At 39.9% G+C, this 18,405-nt stretch overlaps 1 long non-coding RNA gene across 1 annotated transcript; it reads left to right on the top strand.

Moving 5' to 3' along the window:
* Positions 1–531: 531 nt before the first annotated feature.
* LOC146563886 (uncharacterized) lies at positions 532–3,076 on the top strand. The gene is made up of 2 exons (XR_014894277.1): positions 532–2,788; positions 2,865–3,076. It is a non-coding gene; the product is annotated as an uncharacterized LOC146563886 (long non-coding RNA).
* The last annotated feature ends 15,329 nt before the right edge of the window (positions 3,077–18,405 follow it).

The following is an 18,405-nucleotide window of genomic DNA, read 5'->3' as shown; positions in this document are numbered from 1 at the left end:
ATAAATAAATAAATGTGGGTAAATTCCCAGATCATTAAACATGCAACTATTTTGCTGGTAATACCTGAAATGAGTAAAGAAAATCAACAGTCTATTTATTCAAGATAATTGATAATTTTATTGAGGGGGTTATATTGGTTGGGTCTGATTATTGGGAGGGTCATAACCCCCTTAACCCCCCAGGAAATTACGCCCCTGCCGAGAGTCCTGCGTTTGGGTCCTAACCCAGCCTGCCACACAGCCTACAATTACACAGATAGGCCTTTCTTGCTCTTAGTTTTGCTCAAGGGTGTAGCAGTGTTTTGCTAAACTCTAAAAAATGCTCACATTTACAATGCTAACCTAATGATGTACAAGCAGTGTTGGGGAGTAACGGAATACATGTACCGCCGTTAAGTATTTAAAATACAAAATATGAGTAACTGTATTCCGTTACAGTTACCGTTTAAAAAGGTGGTATTTAGAGTACAGTTACTTTGTTGAAATAAATTGATTACACGGCGGTACTTTCCTGTTTCATATTGTGGCGGGTCGGGACTGTTTCGGTTTTGTTTGACAGCTACGTTCTGTTGTTCCAGGCGGCAGCGTTACGGTTGCCATGGTTACAGGGTGACGCGCTCTCTTTGTGACTGTGTTTCCTGGGTGAGAGAGCGCCTTTTTTTTTTTGTTGTTGTTGTGCTAAGCTAAAAGGTAGAGTGTTACAGACATAGCCCTAAAGAATGTAGCCTCATGGGCAGTGTAGTCCGTGCTGCAGGGAGCATGGACTGCCATACACGTTATGGGTCTGTGAGCGCGAGGAGGGAGAAAAAGGAGAGTCGAAAAGCAGGAGTTATCGTCAAGCAGAAACGGGAGCTGGAAGCATGTAAATATAATAATAACCACTGCAGCCAAGAAGAGTGCCTGACAAGCCCAGTTGTAAGTAAGCTATTACGACTCGACTGTACGCTGTGTTCGTGTTTTCATCCGAAACAATAAGTTCTGTTGGAGCAGCCTTTCAACGCCTCTCTCTGTCTCTCTCTCTCGCAAGCAAAGTTGACCCAGACAACAAAGTAAAGCTAGTTTTCAGCTACGAGCCCAACAGGGAACCTGACGTATTAGCCAGAGGTCCCTTTACTACGGTTCAGACCCGCGGAACTTCAGTAATAGTAATAAATCACATTCATGTAGTTGTAAAAGCATGATAATATATTAAGTAATCCGAAGTATTCAGAATACGTTGCTCTCATTGAGTAACGTAACGGAATACGTTACAAAATACATTTTGGGGCATGTATTCTGTAATCTGTAGTGGAATACATTTTAAAAGTAATCTTCCCAACACTGTGTACAAGCAGATAACAGTTTGTACCATCTCTGTTAGCTGAGGAAACTTCTGTTTTTCCAGTCTTTAGCGGTCAAAGCAAAACATCACAAATCTGAAATAATCTGACATTCTGTCAAGCTTGACTAATTAAAAAATGTCAGGGGAACACCAGATTTATCGTCTCTTTATGCAACATTTTATTGGAATTTCAAGGCAAACCATTTCAGTATTTATAACACATAGCTGAACTACTTTAAATATTTCAGCTGGAACTGACCAACTGTCAGACATTTTCATCCACAGTGCAGCAGCACAGCTAAAAAAGTGAGGGGATGTGATGTGAATGTGGGCCGGAAACCAAGACTGTTCATCACAGAATATTGTTCTATGGAAACCAAATAACCTGACCATATGCATTATCAAAGTCTGAGCTGTAAAAATACCCACAGTGAACTGGGCCTGGAAAACAGTGGCACAAGAAGGATTCATCAAGTGCAGCAAACAGGATGAGTCCTCCCTGACAGCGTAATAACCAAAGAAGTGTGAAGAAAAGTCTTGCAATAACTTTAACACGTCGTCCTCTGAACATAATAATCTTTATAGGTCACATTTGTTTTGGCTTTTAATCTTTTAAATGTCACATACAAAGATGTTCTAGCATTCATTTAAAAAATACACAGTCAAAGAAAGCTTAACTAGTCCTCCTGAAAGGAATGTCACGCAGTCTTGAACACCTGCTAATGGAAATCTTTTTTTTCTAGACTGTTTCTTCTTCGTTTCAGTAGTTGATGTGCGGGGTCACTGCAGTTCATCTGGAAAAGTGTTTGCAGGTCTTCTTTGATTTTTTTTCCTGGGGCTACAGTTCAAACATATTTATTGCAGTCCCTACCAGCTGGCTATATATCTGTGCACACTTATAGAGCAGGAAAACTTTTCCTGAACACACTGAGGACCCTAATTATTTTTAACCCAGTATGCTGCCACACAGGAAATTACTGAGAATTGGAAAATAAGTAGCAATTTTGTTTGTGATCGTTTGGTGTTTGCTTTAAGGGGAAAAATCTCTCTTTCTCCGCCTCTATAAAAACATTAGAAAACAGAACCCCTGGGACGAGGCTTTCAGTGTTTTGGTCAATAATGCTGCAGCAGGATGGATACCTGCTGACATGAAGATTTTATACCAAGCCATCAGTCTCAAATTCAAACTCTTCAAGATGAAAAGATGTCCCTTAACTACCAAAATACCCTGCCTGTCTTTCTATAAATGTCATGGTCCCTGTGCCTCCCCGGCCAGCCCAGTGTGGCCACAAGTGTTTGTTGTTTTTCTCTCACTCTGTCTCTCCTACCTGTCTGCCTGGGCGGAGCTCTGATTGGGCTCCTGCCCTTGGCCCACGCACCTGCAGCTGATCTCGAGCGGATTGCAGTTCTCTGGCTCTTAAGGCTGGGGCTCTGAGCTGTTCGTCGCTGGAATATTGAGTAACTCTCGTTAGTATTGCCTGGCTTCCTTGCGATTCTACTGTTCCCGTGTTTGCCTTCGACTTACCCTCGTCTGTGTAAACAGGTTTACCTGGATCAGCCCTTTTGTGACCCCTGGACCCCGTGAGTAGGAGAGTGAGCTGAGCTGCTTGTGTGGAGACTGTTTGGACGAGGAGCAGAGCGAGTGCGAAGAAGTGTGTCTCCCCAGCCAAGTGATCCCCGGGACCCTGGTGTTTTCCCCCCCCTTCACGTGTATATAGTGCACCAGTGTGATTAATAAAGTGTCGTTGAACTGTGCTACCTCAGTCTGCGCCTGAGTCCGTTCCACTCCCGTGACAATAAAGTTGGATTTTCTGTCAGTGGAGGCTATCAAATTATCTCTCGACATTTCTTAAAATCTGTCTTACTACTTTCACCCCTTCATTTTCTTCCCAATTTTCTCAGCACACGACCCTCTTCTGCTATCCCTCATCTTTTTTTAAGTACTCGATCCTTCTGTTCTCACTGCCCAAGTAGAAATTGTTCTCCTTACTGTCTGTAATAAGTGGGGCTTGAGTGATTCGTATTTGACCCACCACCCGACTCCACTCCTGGATGATATTAAAAAAGAAACAAAACCTTTCCTGCTTGTAATTTGAAGCTTTTGTTAACATTGGATAGCATTTTGAACTGACACCAGTTAGCTTTTCAGTTATCTAGCTGCGATTTGCAGATAGATAATTCTGATCTTCTTTTTTTCCTAAAGACATTAAGACTAAAGCAGCCTTGAGAATTGGTTGTGGACAGAAATGTTTTCATTCTTTCAGCTTTTCAGTCACAAATATGTCTTTGTTACATAGTATGCTTAGACTTTTTTCCCCTTTTGGCTCTAAATAGACACAGTAAATCGGTCACACTGAGTCCTATTTGCTTCTAAGCCAACAAGTTTTCATTGTCCTCTTTCCACAAGTCATGTGGAGAGATCTACATATAATGGGCCACAGTATGTGAGCCAAAATGGGTTCACAGCTTTCAGTCATGTAATTGTACTGTGTCTAACAAAACAGTGAATGTGGCTAAAGAAACCAAAGCACAGACATCAGCTGTAAGAAGAAACAGGCGAGAAGGCGTTCAGGTAGAGACAAAATTGAAGTGTGGAGTAAAAAGACCCAAGTGTAGGTGCAGGTTAAAATAAAAGCAAGACTTTTATTCCAGCTGATCAAAGTCTAAAAAGTGAAAAAACAAAATCCAAAACAACAAGACAAAAATCCAAGGAAGCTCAGGGGACAACATCACACTTCATATACACAAAAGGTGAATCACAGAATTGGACACATGGGTAAAAAGATATCAGTGAACCCACCCAGACATGAGACGGAGGAGGAAGTAAAAACAGACATGAGATAACTGCTAAAGTAAAACAGAAAGTGAAAAACAGCCAACAGAAGGAAACACAGGAACGGGAAGGATAACAGGATGAAATGGAGGAAAATATGACAGAACTAATAAACCCTACAACCCCAATTCCAAAATGTTGGGCTGCTGCGAAAAATGAAAATAAAATCAGAATGCAATGATTTGCAGATTTCATAAACCTATATTTTATTCACAGTATAACAGAAAATATATCAAATGTTCAAACTGAGATAATGGACCATTTTAAGAGAAAAATATTGGCTCATTTTCAATTTGGTGGCAGCAACACATGACAAAAAAGTTAGGACAGGTCGGTGTTTACCACTGTGTAGCATCCCCTCCTCCCTAAACGTCTCAGCACTGAGGACAGCAGCTGCTGGACTTTTGGGAGAGAAAATATTTCCATTCTGGTCTTGTAGGAGCCATTTTTGGATTTATACATTATGTATGCTGCTAGAGGTCACTTTTTGAGTTTTGGTGAATGTATTTAAGGTAGACACATGTAATTAGCGGCAGGTGTGTTGTTGATCGGAAAAAGACAAACAGCTGTGCTGCTATGCTAAATCGTGGAAATAAAGAATCTGAATGACAAGATGAGTAAGGCTGCAGTTATTGGACTGCAGTTATTTAATAAATTCATGCATACCAGTGACATCGCGTCACCCCCGTCAACGAACACCTCAATGGCTTCAAGCATAAGCTTAGCCTTTACAGGTCTGATATAGGATTCTGGCTGCTCAACAGTCCTGGGTCTGCTCAGCTTTTAGTTTCATGATGCTCCAGATGTTTTTAGTTGGTTCTTACCTGCTTCTCTGAAGGCGTGGACTCCAGGTGTGGAGTGCAGACAGTCATGCTGTTGTAACAGATGCAGAATGATGTTGAATTGTTGAACTGTGCAAGGCCTTCCCTGAAAAGATGTCACATGGATGGGATCATATGTTGGCCTAAAACCTGTGCAGATGTGCAGGCTGTAAATTCCATAGTGACTGACATATTTCAATAACATCAGTTTCAGGGTATTGAACTGAGTGCTGATAACAAGGTGGACGGTCCCTGGTCCCTTTTTAGTCTGGAGGACACACCATCGATGTTTTCTGAAAATAATTTCATATTTTGTCTGTTGGACCACAGGAAAATTTTCTATGTTGCCTCAGTCCATTTGAAATGAGCTTCCAGGGAAGAAGCTCTGTTTCTGTGTCATGTTCACAGACACTGTGGGTTTCTTTAACTTTGTTAACTTTAACATGAATTTATGGACAGTACAGCAGACTGTGTTTCTGAGCCCATGCAGTTGTGTCATGCCGTCTGAGGGTGGTATCCAATAATGATTCCCTTTCATGTGGAGATTTCTCCAGATTATCTCAGTCCTTCCACAATATGTATCATGTTTTTTTTAGGTAGTAGCACCTGGTGCAATGTTACTGACCTGCAAAATCTTCCTCCAGCTGTTTCTTTTAAGTACCAGTTACTTTTCCAGCATTTTGTTGCCCTGTTCCATTTTTTATGTTTACATCAAATTCAAACTGAACTTTTTCTTTTCTTTAAATTTGCGTTTCATCAGTTTAAACATTTGAAATGTTTTCTTTTGTCTATTGTGAATAAAACATGGGTTTGTGGATTTGCAAATCATTGCATTTTGGTTTTATTTACATTTTACACAACTTTTTAAAGAATTTGAGCTCTAAACGCAGAAGCCAACACAAAGCCGAAGGTGAAAGCATAGAATGCTGGTAAATACATGAAAATCAAGCCAATCACCCAAAAAGAGTTAACAGATTAAGGATATTAAAACTCAGATTCATGACACTGGACAACAAATATTATCAAACTTCAAGCATAACCAGAATTAAGCTCAAACATGAAATAAACACTAAGAATTAAATAAAAATCTAATAAACTGGACCAAGACCGCAAAATAACAGTCAGGGAGCAAAAAACAAACAAACTACAAAACACTGGACTGCAGTGCTGTTGAGCACAAAGGCGAAAGACCTTTTTTTGACAGCAGACTTGTTACAGTGTGGAAAGCCCGGAGAAAATAAAGCAGGCTCTGTGTTTTAATATGCAGTAAAACACCTTGCACAAAGATGTAAGTGGAATGCATTAATCTGCTCTTCCCCTACTGTGAAAAATCTAGATGTCGGTAGTGGAAAAAGGTGGATGACAAACTGAGAGTGGCAAACCAGTGTGTGTGGGAAGGACGTAGGTGGAGAAGAGGTGTGGGAAGAGAGAGTGGGGTAAATAGAAAAAGTTTCTGAACCCTTTGCTATCAGCAGGGATGTTTTTACTACTAATGGAGGTTTCTTGAGATTTCACATTAGCCTCAGAAATCCTGGTTATTCCAAAGGATCCATGCATAGCTAGGATGCATGACTGTAAAATATTTCATCATTTCTTTAGACTAGTGACCATGTTTGAATTGCATTTCTAGTTTCTTAAATGCAGAGATACATTTCTTTTGGATATGTTGAAGCTTTAAAGCACTGAATCAGCCATGATTTCAGGATGGCCCCATAACACTGAATTGGACAAGTGGTAAAAAGCAATGGGAGATGACAATAATAATAGCAATATAATAATATGGATAAAGATAAAAGCATAAAAGAGGCAGCTTTATCCTTTCTTCCAGCTTCAACATGAAATATTTAAAACACAAATGTAGACTCTCAGGCTCTTGCAGGGGGAAGACACAGACCACTTGTGAGAAAAGGATGACCTCTGCATTGCTTTGGCACTGCAGCACAACACTAACAAGAGGCATAAATGCTTTGGAAGGAAATTATGCTAATTTATGCAAGTTGTTGTCAAGAATAATTACAGAAGAACTAAATGAGGTCCTTGAAAGGGAAAGGTATTAAGAAAAAAGAGAGGTGAGAAAAGTTAGTCTCAATGTAACATCAGTGGCAGAGACCCAGAGCAGAACTCCAGCACACAACAGACCTGCTGCTATAAACCAGCCAGGTGTACGTGACTGTACTCTGTACTCTTGTATGAGGCAAAAATATGAATATAAAAACAGGGTGCATGTTTTTAGCTTTCTGGAACATTTGTGCTGTCGTTCAGATAGTACACGTTGTAGTGCTGCAATGTAATACAGAAGTTAACATTACCGTAATCAGTGACGGGGCAGGATGCTTTAAAAGGGGTGGCACAGGGGGGGACCAAGAACACAGCAGCAGGAAATCAGAATAAAATCAATGTAGAAAAGACGATTTCCAGGCTCATGTGCATCCAAGGCCTGTTAACTTGTTAGTGATCATGAAATATGAGACAGTAAAATCAAATCAAATCACTTTTATTGTCACATCACATGTGGAGGTACACTGGTACAGTACATGCCAGTGACATTCTTGTGTGCGAGCTTCACAAGCAACAGAGGTGTGCAAAAATACAATAACATAAGAACAAGCAAAATATAAGAATGGCTAAATCTGAGAGGAGCTCAGTGAAAATCTAAGGAGGACTGTGCATTAACAAGTGTTGGGTTTAAGTTTACTTTATACTTGAGTGGTTTTCTGATTTCATCTTAATCTTTAGTTATCTCGTGTTGCTGTGTTATTTTAACCCAGACTGTTCGAGTTTTGGACTTTTATTTACTGTTCTCTGTCGAGTCTTAGTTTATTTTCATGCATTATCCCAAGTGTTTTTATTTATAGTTTATTATTTATATAATTATTTCTACATTTTGAGTTTCATTAGTTTTGCTATCTAGTTTTTGTTAAGTTTTTTGTTTAGGCAGTTGACTGCCTGTATTAAGCCCTCAGTTTGCCTTTGGCCTTTGTTGGGTCATACTGTTTTTTCTGCTTGCCCGCTAGCTGGACTTTAGTTATTCACAGTTATTTGGATTTTCTGTTTGCCAAAATGAAAGTTAGTTTCCATGTTATTCCTCTCTACTCTTCAAATCTGCATTTGAGTCCATAATTCCACCTAAACAACTGCAGACTCCAAGATCATTGGCTCAAACAACTGTACTCAAGCACAAGGTGTTCAGATGTGTCACCACTTTACCAAGTTCTGGAAGAAGACCCAAACTGTCTCCCTCAGATGAAAGGAAATTGGTTAGGATCTTCAGGACCAACTCAGGAACCAGCCAGACTCAAGACTACCATGAAGTGGAAAGTGCCAGCATGACTGTGAAGTAAGGTTTACATGGACTGAGAGGGTGTATTATCATGTAACATTTGTTGTTTGAGCCACATTTCAGTGTGACTAAGGACCACAGTTAAACTGACCCAAACAAGCATAGTTACCATTGACTGTTTGATAAAGTTAAAAGTAAAGTTTTCAATTTTTACAGTGTTTTTACATGGAAAGAATCAGAAACTCCAAAAGTAGCATGTCTTTGCTAGCTGATGTCAATCCCAACTTTTCAGATAACCTGGACAAGAAGTCTGTGGAAGCGCTCGGAAAAACAGAAATTCTCTGTTTCCATGCCAACTGGGTAACTTTTTGATATGTTGTGTGATTGAAAGACAACTTCTTATCTGTCAGCTAGTTACCAGCTGGGACAGCAGGGCTAGTATTATTTTCATCGTGTGTGTGTGTGTGTGTGTGTGTGTGTGTGTGTGTGTGTGTGTGTGTGTGTGTGTGTGTGTGTGTGTGTGCTACTGTGGCTAAATGAGACACATGCTACAGAAGGTCTATAACAAAGCTGGATTTAAGCACTTTAACAGGTGTCTATGTACACTTAAAGCCACCTGCTTAATAATGTAGGTCTCCCTCATATTGCCCTGTGTGTGCATAGACATTTTAGGTCTTGTGGGTTTTGCAGGGGGTCTTTTATGGATCAGGCTTGATGCAGAACCCCTGTGAATGCTCTGAATTGGAATCTGAGGAGTTTGGAGGTCAAGTCAACACCTAAGGATGTTTTTTATGCTCCTGATGGTGGATTGGCACTGCAATGGAAGGGCTGTGCTTGGTCTACAGTAATGTTTCAAATGTCACAATACCATCAATATAAGTGGAAAGGTTTCACAGCAGAACATTGCATATGATGATGATCAGTTCACTTCACATATCAGTGGTTTTAATGTGTTGGCTGATGGTATATGGCACCTGGACAGACTCTGTTGATCACAAAACTTTACAGGTTTGAGGCTAAATGAAGGCCAGATATCATATGCATATTAAAAAAAAGAACAAACTGGCACCGCAATTAGTGGAAATCCACGGCAATGTAGTATATGATCACTTCTATACTATAGTATATAATGTACTATAATGTAGAAACAGGAGTTTGGAGTTTTGGGAAGAGTATTTGCATATATCTCTACACTGCCTATTAAGTATTTCAGCTTCAGATGCAGCAGATGATGAAGTTGTTGCACTGAGATGATGCAGGTCTGTCTTGCAGCGGTACAGAAGAGGCTTCATTATACTTCCAAGCAGGCACTTTCAGTACATCGCTCATATTTATATTCACTAAGTCATCTAAAGTAAAATTTTGCACTCTGTTAGGATGAATGAGCTCAACCATTATGACCTATACACCCCAGGTCGTGCCTGACATGAATGAAATTACAACAGTTAGATTAAATTAATCATCCTTATATGTATGACTGTTGACCTCACCAGTAAACGTCTCAGTGACGAACAACAAGAGTTTAAAACTATACGTGAAGGTCTGTTCTGTATATAATGCTCCAAATATTGTCATGCCTTTACCAATAAACACATGGGTGTTTTCATCTTTTTTGGTACTTTGCCATATTCACACTTGCTGGATGCACACTAAGTACACCTTTGTTCCCATCTTCGCCCTAAAACTTGCATGACACCTCATATTTTAGCAGAGAAGAAAGACATATTCACATTGCTGCCCTCCTTGTTAGTTTTCTTTTGATTCACTACAGCGATACTAAAGCCAGTGAAGCATCGCTCACTAAATCATACTGATGGCTTACAACAAGTCAGAGGAGGTGTGGGGAGAAAAAAAAAACAATTTACAAAGGGAGGATGATGATGCAGATAGCTGCTTCCCTCTAAAAGATAAAGCTCGGAGAGGCTGCCGAGATCATCAGAGTGGGAGAAAGACAGATGGAGAAAAAAAAGACAAGATTGAATACCCAGTGCACCAGAAAGATTGGACACATTCTATCCACCAACCTGGAGCCTGAAACACAGACTCCCTCAGGAGCAGCGAGAGGATGAGAGGATGGGGGGGTGGGCAGCGCGGCGCTGTTAGAAAATCAGGTGGTGGGTTTGGACCTGCGGGTGGGTAGTACTTAAGCACAACAGATGGTGTTAAGTGTTGAATGTTGAAAAACAGATGAACCACTACGCTCATTAAGCCTGGCTCCTGGGTCAAGAGCGCCATGCCAAGAAGAAGAGAGAATGCTGCCCCAAACCAAGAAATCTGCAGAGGGAACAGTTTAGATCAGTGTTTGTTCCTCCTGCTGTTAAAAGATGTTTGAAGCCTTGCAGTTAACAAAGTATAATTTTACAGCTTTAGTAAAAAATAAGACCATTTACGACCGACTATGCGAGCACGACTATTAACGAAGCGTGTTTCAACGCTCGACATTTTCACTCCAACCTGCATTTTTATAATTATCCATTACTGTAATCCAAATTGTGGCTCATCGTGAGGCTTTTACCAACTCATTTGCACTTGCATGCTTCTCCCCAAGCAGTGCCATTTACACTAACCAGGGCACAATACAAGCATGATTAGGGTTAATTAAGTCGCCAAAAAGGCTTCACTTTGCTAGGTCTGCCCATAACATTTGTGGGAAGCCTCCTGTAAGCGTGTACGACATCAAGCAGCCATGTTCTTTGCACATCTAAATTCTTAATTGCATGCAAATAAGAATGACCCAAGTTCAAGATGTGAAGGAAAAAATTCTACTCATCACAAGGCTCAACATGAGAACGAAATTAAGCGTAACAATGCACTTCACTGAGTGCATCTTAATGCAATGCCTCGTGATTGTGGAAAGTCGTTGAAAGCACTAGAAAGACTTCGCTGTGTCATGATGCTCCAAACTGTCATTAAAGTTACATGATTCATGTTTGGAGCCAGTCCTGCCGTCCCTCCTCTCATCGCCTATTTTTCATCCTGAGATCCAAGAACTCGCTCTCCAACTCCAACTCTCTCCAATCCTGCAATCCTGAATCAGGTCTGATCTGGTGCTCTCCTCTATTCCCTCACCTCCCTCAGCCATCTGTCACATTGAGGTCCTTGCTGCCAAGCATCTCCTTTGAAAAGATTTTAAAGCTCATTCTGCCTCACACTTAACATTTTCCTGGTTAAACTATTTTTCAGTTAGTTGAACAACTTTTGGAAGCCCCGGTAATACAGCAGCAGATACACTCATGGCTATACAGAGTTATTGTGGTGTGCTGTAACTGAAAGCACAGGCTTTTTGTTGTATTTGTGGTTGTCTTTACAGTAAGGTGCAGCACACTCCTTACATACAGAACTATGTGTAAAAGAACATCACCAATGCACTGAAAAGGTATCATAGCTTAACTGTGATTAGATACACTGCTTCAGTATGTCTAACGTGTATATAGTATGCCTACTTCCAGTATTCCAACAGAGTTAGGAATAGAGTCATGCCATCTCATGCCAGTGCAAGCAGTCACTGTGGGCCTTATTACTGGCATGAAATGTGGGGCACATGTGGTCAGATTCAAACCCAGAGCCTTCTTGCTGTGAGGAGACGGTACTGACCACCGCACCACCCTGCTGTCCTATGGAATAATTCATTATAGATTTAGAGTATCATTAGATAAACAGTTCTTGGCTCTATGGGCTACAGTTGATTGAGTATCAATATTCTGTTAAGTTGTTTATATTGAAGCAAAACATTGTGTAAGCCTACCCTAGGTTGCTTTTTCCACAGACTGCATTTCCACCAATTAATCGATCATATTACTACTATCACAACTGATGTCAGAGCCTTGGAATGACATACATTAGTGATTAAAAAGACCTGCAAAATTAGTATCTTTGAGTTGAGTTCCTGTCTGAGACTACACATTTGCTTCCAGTTACTGTTTGCTTCGTATCTATTTGGTGTTAGGTGAGATTTAGGCATAGAAGTAATGGTTAGGGTGCCAAAGGGACGGGTGAATTGTTGTCTCTTCTCTTTCTCATGCCCTTCTTTCTGGGTAATCAATAAAAAGTGCATTTTGTCCTATAACCTGCAAGATATGAGGTCAAGCAACTGCTGCACAAAACATGTTTCTTCTTATGCTTGTTATGTTTGACATAACAATATCACTTGATTAATAACTGTAATCTGATTACACATTTGTTTAAAATATATGACACCAGCAGTGTTAGAAGCTTTATTTCGGGCTTCCAGATTTCTGAGCCCATCAGAAGGTGATATAGCCAGTGCATATTTTATATGCAATTATTCACACTCCCGTTGGGGGTTGCTTAACTTTAAAATGTAGCAACATTTGTCACCACATAACAGCTTCATCAAACAACCTATTTGCTCATTATCTGACCCGTCAGGTTGTTTTTATACGTTCAGATAACAGATTATTTTAGCGTATAAACATATTGTGTTGCAAACAATTTATTCCGAGTTTTGAAAGAGAGGCTGCAATTTGACCTACTGAGAGCCAGCCACTTGAATAGCTTCTGTGCTCACACCAGGACTTCGTTTTTGCTCTTAGAAGTAAAACTATTAACTGAAGTCTCATTCAGATGTGAATATAAGCGCTTCAGGCCTTGTTGTCTGAATTATGTATTGATTCCTGTTCCTGCATAAGCTCTGTGTTCTCTGTCACACCTTGTGAATGCTGAAGATGAGTATCATATTAGGAGAGGTATTAGAAATGGTAACTGAAATGGCAAACAAAGATTCACAAGTTAAGCATTGCACAGAGGATGGATTCACAGTACCAGCAGTTTGGAAATTGCTGTTGTTAGCATGACGGGTTTTTTTTTAATCATCCTTTTGCACACAGTAGCTCAGGGCCAAAGTCAAAAACAGGCAAAATTGTTGTTTTGAAGGAATGAGGTAAGAGCAAACATAATACAACTCTTTCTGTGATATTTCCATATCAGAATATGCAGCTGCAAGTTTGCTTTTTATTTTCCATGTTGTGTGCATTCAGATAGCTTTTTATGCTCAGCAGTAAGCCCACAGCACAATGTATTCTGGGACAAATATTCTGCGTTTTTCTTTTTTTTTATCAGTGATTATTACAAGACTATGAATGCAGCCCCTAAATAGCACTGAGCTCTAGGGTGAATAAAACTTTGTAGAAATCCTCCTTGACCTTTGCCAAAACGCTTCAAGGTAGGCCTTTAAAAGCTTTGAAACATTATTGTCCCCGAGATATAAACTAGTGCTTGATTAAATATTCTGTGTAAATTCCCCCCGCGTTATCATGAATGAACCCCTACTCCTTATCACCTCATGCCAGTCCCCTCTATAAATATTTACCCCTGAAAGTTGTGCCTGCAGAAGAATACCAATTCTGTGTCAGCAGACCTTCGTGCTGAGGGGAGTGTGTGGCATGCCACTGAGTATTGGATTAACAGCAAGTAAATTAATACAGCATCTGTTCTTCCTCTCATTCACTTGGTTTAATATGCTTATATTTGCTCTGTATATGTGTTCCAACTGCATTACCATCTGTGCTTACATATACTCGAGTTTGGGCTTTTGGGTGGCGGCCACGGGTGTGACGGGCACGTCTGAACTACACCGCAATCTGATCATTTACAACATCCAGATTTAAGCCATGAAAAATAGAATTGACCAAGCCTGTTGTTCTCACAGCTGTAAACTCAGGAGCTTTTATTGTGAATCAAAAGAAAGACAGGAGCCAAATCGAAAGATTGCCAGACACCGACTCTGAATATCTCTGAATGTATGTCTTTATTATCTTGCAGCTGGGTGAACAAAAGGAAAATGATATTCCAACAATTTTTGGCAGCTCATGCATCCAAAAAAATCACCTCTAAATTAGTGTAAATCTGAATTTCACTATTTTACATGTGCAACAATGTAGATCAACAGGTGTATGCATGTTTCAAAACAACTCCTCAAGTGTCTGACTCTTAAAATATCAGTTCTTAAGTCCAAGCTGAGATAACCCCGATGCCGTCACTGTTGCATCATCTTGAAAAGCTCCCCTCAGAGCTCAGAAACATAAGAGTTTTTGAAAACTGCTCTCATGTGCTGATTAAACTGGTCTTGATATCAGTAGTTTGTCCGTTTAAAGAAATTGAAAGCATTACAGATTCGTTTTGGAGCCAGTCTTTGTTTACAACTCTGTGATAGCTCAAAATCCATGCTCAGCATGTGCATCCATTTAGTGTTCTTGGAAACTATGACCTTCATCCGTTATAGTGATCGCTTACACTGTGAGGTATAGTGTTTTCAGATTTAGCTGCTCGGCAGATCTGTAAGACTGAACTCACACAAGGACACAAGCTTATGTCCTACATATAAAGGAATCTGAATAACATTTCACTAGAGACTTCCAATGTAATGCACTATAGAGAGAAAACATCTTTTTTTGGTTTGCTATTCAATCTATTTGAAAGATTTTACATTGAGCATTTGTTATATTTAATTATAGTACTGTGCAACAGTAACCTTGCATCTCAGGACCCAGACTTTCTTGTAATTGTTTTAAAAGTGGTATTTAATGATAGTTCTCAAGGCATCCTGAAGGTCTTTTTATCATTTTTCTTTGGACATTTGCTGTTTTTTCATGTTTTTATGTTCAGTTGTGAGAAATGTTTTTTGCTTGTTAAGCCAACTGATTTCATAGGTCACTCAACACTGATCTATGAATCCTTCAAGCATTAAAAAAAGTAGCTAACTCAAAGTAGGAACCGATGTCTGTCTACATATAGCAGACAACTTTATTTTAAATTGCAGGGCATTTTCTTGCCAGCAAGAGTGTATAATTTGTACGTAGTGTTTATATTCTTCATGCTCATTTTGGAGGGACAACAAAAAAAAAATTTTTTTTAAACACAGATACTAGGTTTTTTAAAATCTACATAATCTTAAAATTGTTGCTGCCAAGTTTAATTTAACTGACTGCTTTAGCAAAGCGGGCTGACTCACAAGTGCATGTGGGTGTGCGCTTCTTAAACCACAAAGAGTCGCACTTCATGTAGCCTAAAATACATTGGTGGTTGTTAGAGTTTGTATTGTTGATTGTTATTTATGCTTAGAAATATTTAACCATAGATGCTTAGAGGTGTATAATCAATTGTGTAGTGATAAGTTGTGTGATCTTTAACAGGCTACAGAGGCTTGGTGTGCATTCCACACTAGAATGCACACCTACATCCTGGGAGCACGGGAAGAGGTCGCATCTTGTTTTAATTGTTTTATGGTAGGATTAACGTAGCTACGTCTGTTCTAGTCTAAGTGCTTTTCTGTTTAGATGAACTGCTGGACTTCCTCACCGGGGGGGGTCTAGTCTACCCTCTTCCTGACCAAGGATGTTTGACCCTTTGATCAGCAACACACACACACACACACACACACACACACACACACACACACACAGGCAAGGTACTCTTTGTTTGTATGTAGACGTCGTATGTTAATGAACCTATGCATATTCATGTAACCTCAATAAAAGGACAGTGTTACGGGAGGACGGACGAGAGCAACTGGGGTCAAGCGAAGGGACGGCGCTCTGTCCGGTCTCTCCCGTGCACGAGTAACATGAAGAACTTTGCCTATTTGTGTCTTGCTTAGCAGTGTAATTATATTGTCTTCAACGTTCCAGCGGATGGGTTCAAGCTACAAACCTATCAGTGGTCCTTTTCAAGGGCATTTTCTTATAAAGTACACCTGAGTTTCCAACAAAAAATGCAAACCGCTGTTATCTTCAGAGCAGGAATTTATTTGAAGTGAGCATATCATCTGCCTTTCAGAAGATCTACAGATGGGGTTTTTTCTTTTGCGTTTCTGTGGACTGGCATCAATTCCACTCAACATCTCTAATCTTCAGATTGGTTGCAAATGGAATGCGGCCAAACTTTACATACATCTATCAGCAATTACACAACATGTTTATTACAGACCTTAAAAGGCTAACTCCTGTTTTTATGTGTTTATATTTAGCCCCTTAACAAAAGAGAAATTAGATGAAACTAGGTGGTCGTATCAATACTTTTACCTAAAATCCTTTGTACACACTCGACATTGATATTCGCCTAAAAAACATGTTAAATACAGGTCACGTTCCCCACTTTGTCATACTCTCACAGAACTACTGCTCATGTTAATTAGGATCAGAAGGAGGTTCTTCACGACCCCCGGGCATCTCTCTAAAAAGTCTCACAGCAAGTGTAAAAGTACTGCTTTCACACAGCAGAGGGGCTGGAAGAAAACCTTAATCAGAAACAGTGTGACAGTCCCAGAGTTTTTATCAGCCGTGTCCCTCCTCCCTGTGATTTAGTCATTGTGGCAGTGTTGTTGGGCTGAGAGCCATCTATCAGCCTCACAGAGCTGGGAGTTCCAAACCACAGCCACTGCCTCCAACCATTTCTTGTTTTCCCACAGACATTTCTATTTAGATTTTGTCAAGATACACTCATCGCATTATATGTATTGTTTCAGACTGATGGGCAGGGAGGTTCTCTTCTTTCCTATATCGTCACAATCGTTTCATTAATACTCCCAGCTCGACTCCTCGACAGATAAGAAAGTGAACATCTTACATGTACGCAGGGACTTGGGGGTTTAGACTATTGTGGGTCCTTCAACAAAGAAAGGTCTTAATTTCTGATATCCTAAGGTTTGAATAACAAAACTATTATGGATCTGTAAATAAAACCCCAAATTTCCCCTTACATGGTGTTTTGCTGTTTTACTCTGATGTATGTAAAATGGTAAATGGCCTTTACATAGTCCCTAAGGACCCCAAAGCGCTTTACACTACATTCAATCATTCATCCATTCACACACACATTCACACACTGGTGATGGCAGCTACATTGTAGCCACAGCTGCCCTGGGGCGCACTGACAGAGGCGAGGCTGCCGGACATTGGCGCCACCGGGCCCTCTGATGTAGTCGTTTCTTTGTCATAGCGATTTACAAAGAACATATTTTTTTTAACAAAAACAGCAACACATATGGACAAAACTCAAACTAAAGATTTGCAATCAGTTTTGAGAAAATAGGAGCTGGGATAAGGGCACATAACCGGGATTAATCACCTCATCTTCAGGGCAGGTCAAAACAGGAAGTTGAATCAAAGGCAGATACTTTGTTACACTAATCCACTTCAAAGAAAAGTAATCTTTGTCATTGGAAATCAAGATCATTAAATTCACATTTAATCACTTTTTAAAAGAAAAACTGCATTATTATAGACTTTCTATTACACGACTCTTGCCTGTATCTATTATCCAGGATCACTGATGTTAGGTAACAACAGGCAGAAACGTTTTGTGAGCCCTGCCTGGTTATTTGTTTTCTCCATCTTTGTTGCTCTGCAGCCAAACCTATAACACAATATTCATCTGGAGTTGTGTTGCTGGCCAACATATTTAAGTAAAATAAAAACAACTGTTTTTTGCTTTTTTTATTTCTTCTGGTCTCCAAAATTTGAATTTATGAGAACAAGAAATTGCAGTATTGATGCTTTAACATGCAAAAAAGATATACTTTTGAACCAACTAAGTCTCTGACACATCATACCTTATGACAGCAACAATCTTTTCATTTATACCCAAGCTTGTCTTTCGCTGATGTGTCTCCTTTTTAATGCATATATGGAAATGGTTTGACGAATAGGTAAATGAGAGCAAAGTATTAGAAAAATGGCATGAAACCAGAACAACAGAGGCTAAAGAACTCCTCAGATTCTGTGTCGCTGGTGAGTCACCGGATCCATGGTTATTACAAAGCCTGAAAACACAGAGCTGCTGATGAGTTTGACAGTCCAACAGTGCAGTGCATCCTTGTAAGCTTTACGTATATATTTAATGCAAGGCCTAACAATCGAAAACACAACATCCGTCATTCTTTGGTTGCTCAGCTGTTGCTGACTAAGCCGGTTAAGACTGTAAAAAGGGGGATAAGAGAAGGTTTCCAGTTTCAAGCGGCTCTTGGGTCTCCTGCTCTTTGAACAAGAGCGAGTGTATTTAGCAATGCTGAGGCAATGTGCCACATAGCAATATTTGCCTTTATCATCTCTGTACCTTCCCAAAATTCAATTTAACAATTTTGCTACTAATCCTCAGTGTGGATGTAATCCCTGAAAAAGTCACAACAATAACT

The sequence above is a fragment of the Mchenga conophoros genome, linkage group LG11, assembly GCF_057382185.1.
Source record: "Mchenga conophoros isolate Kocher_MC1m ecotype Shallow Benthic linkage group LG11, M_conophoros_male_GT1.1, whole genome shotgun sequence".
NCBI lineage: Eukaryota > Metazoa > Chordata > Actinopteri > Cichliformes > Cichlidae > Mchenga > Mchenga conophoros.
This window is presented reverse-complemented; position numbering and strand designations above follow the sequence as displayed.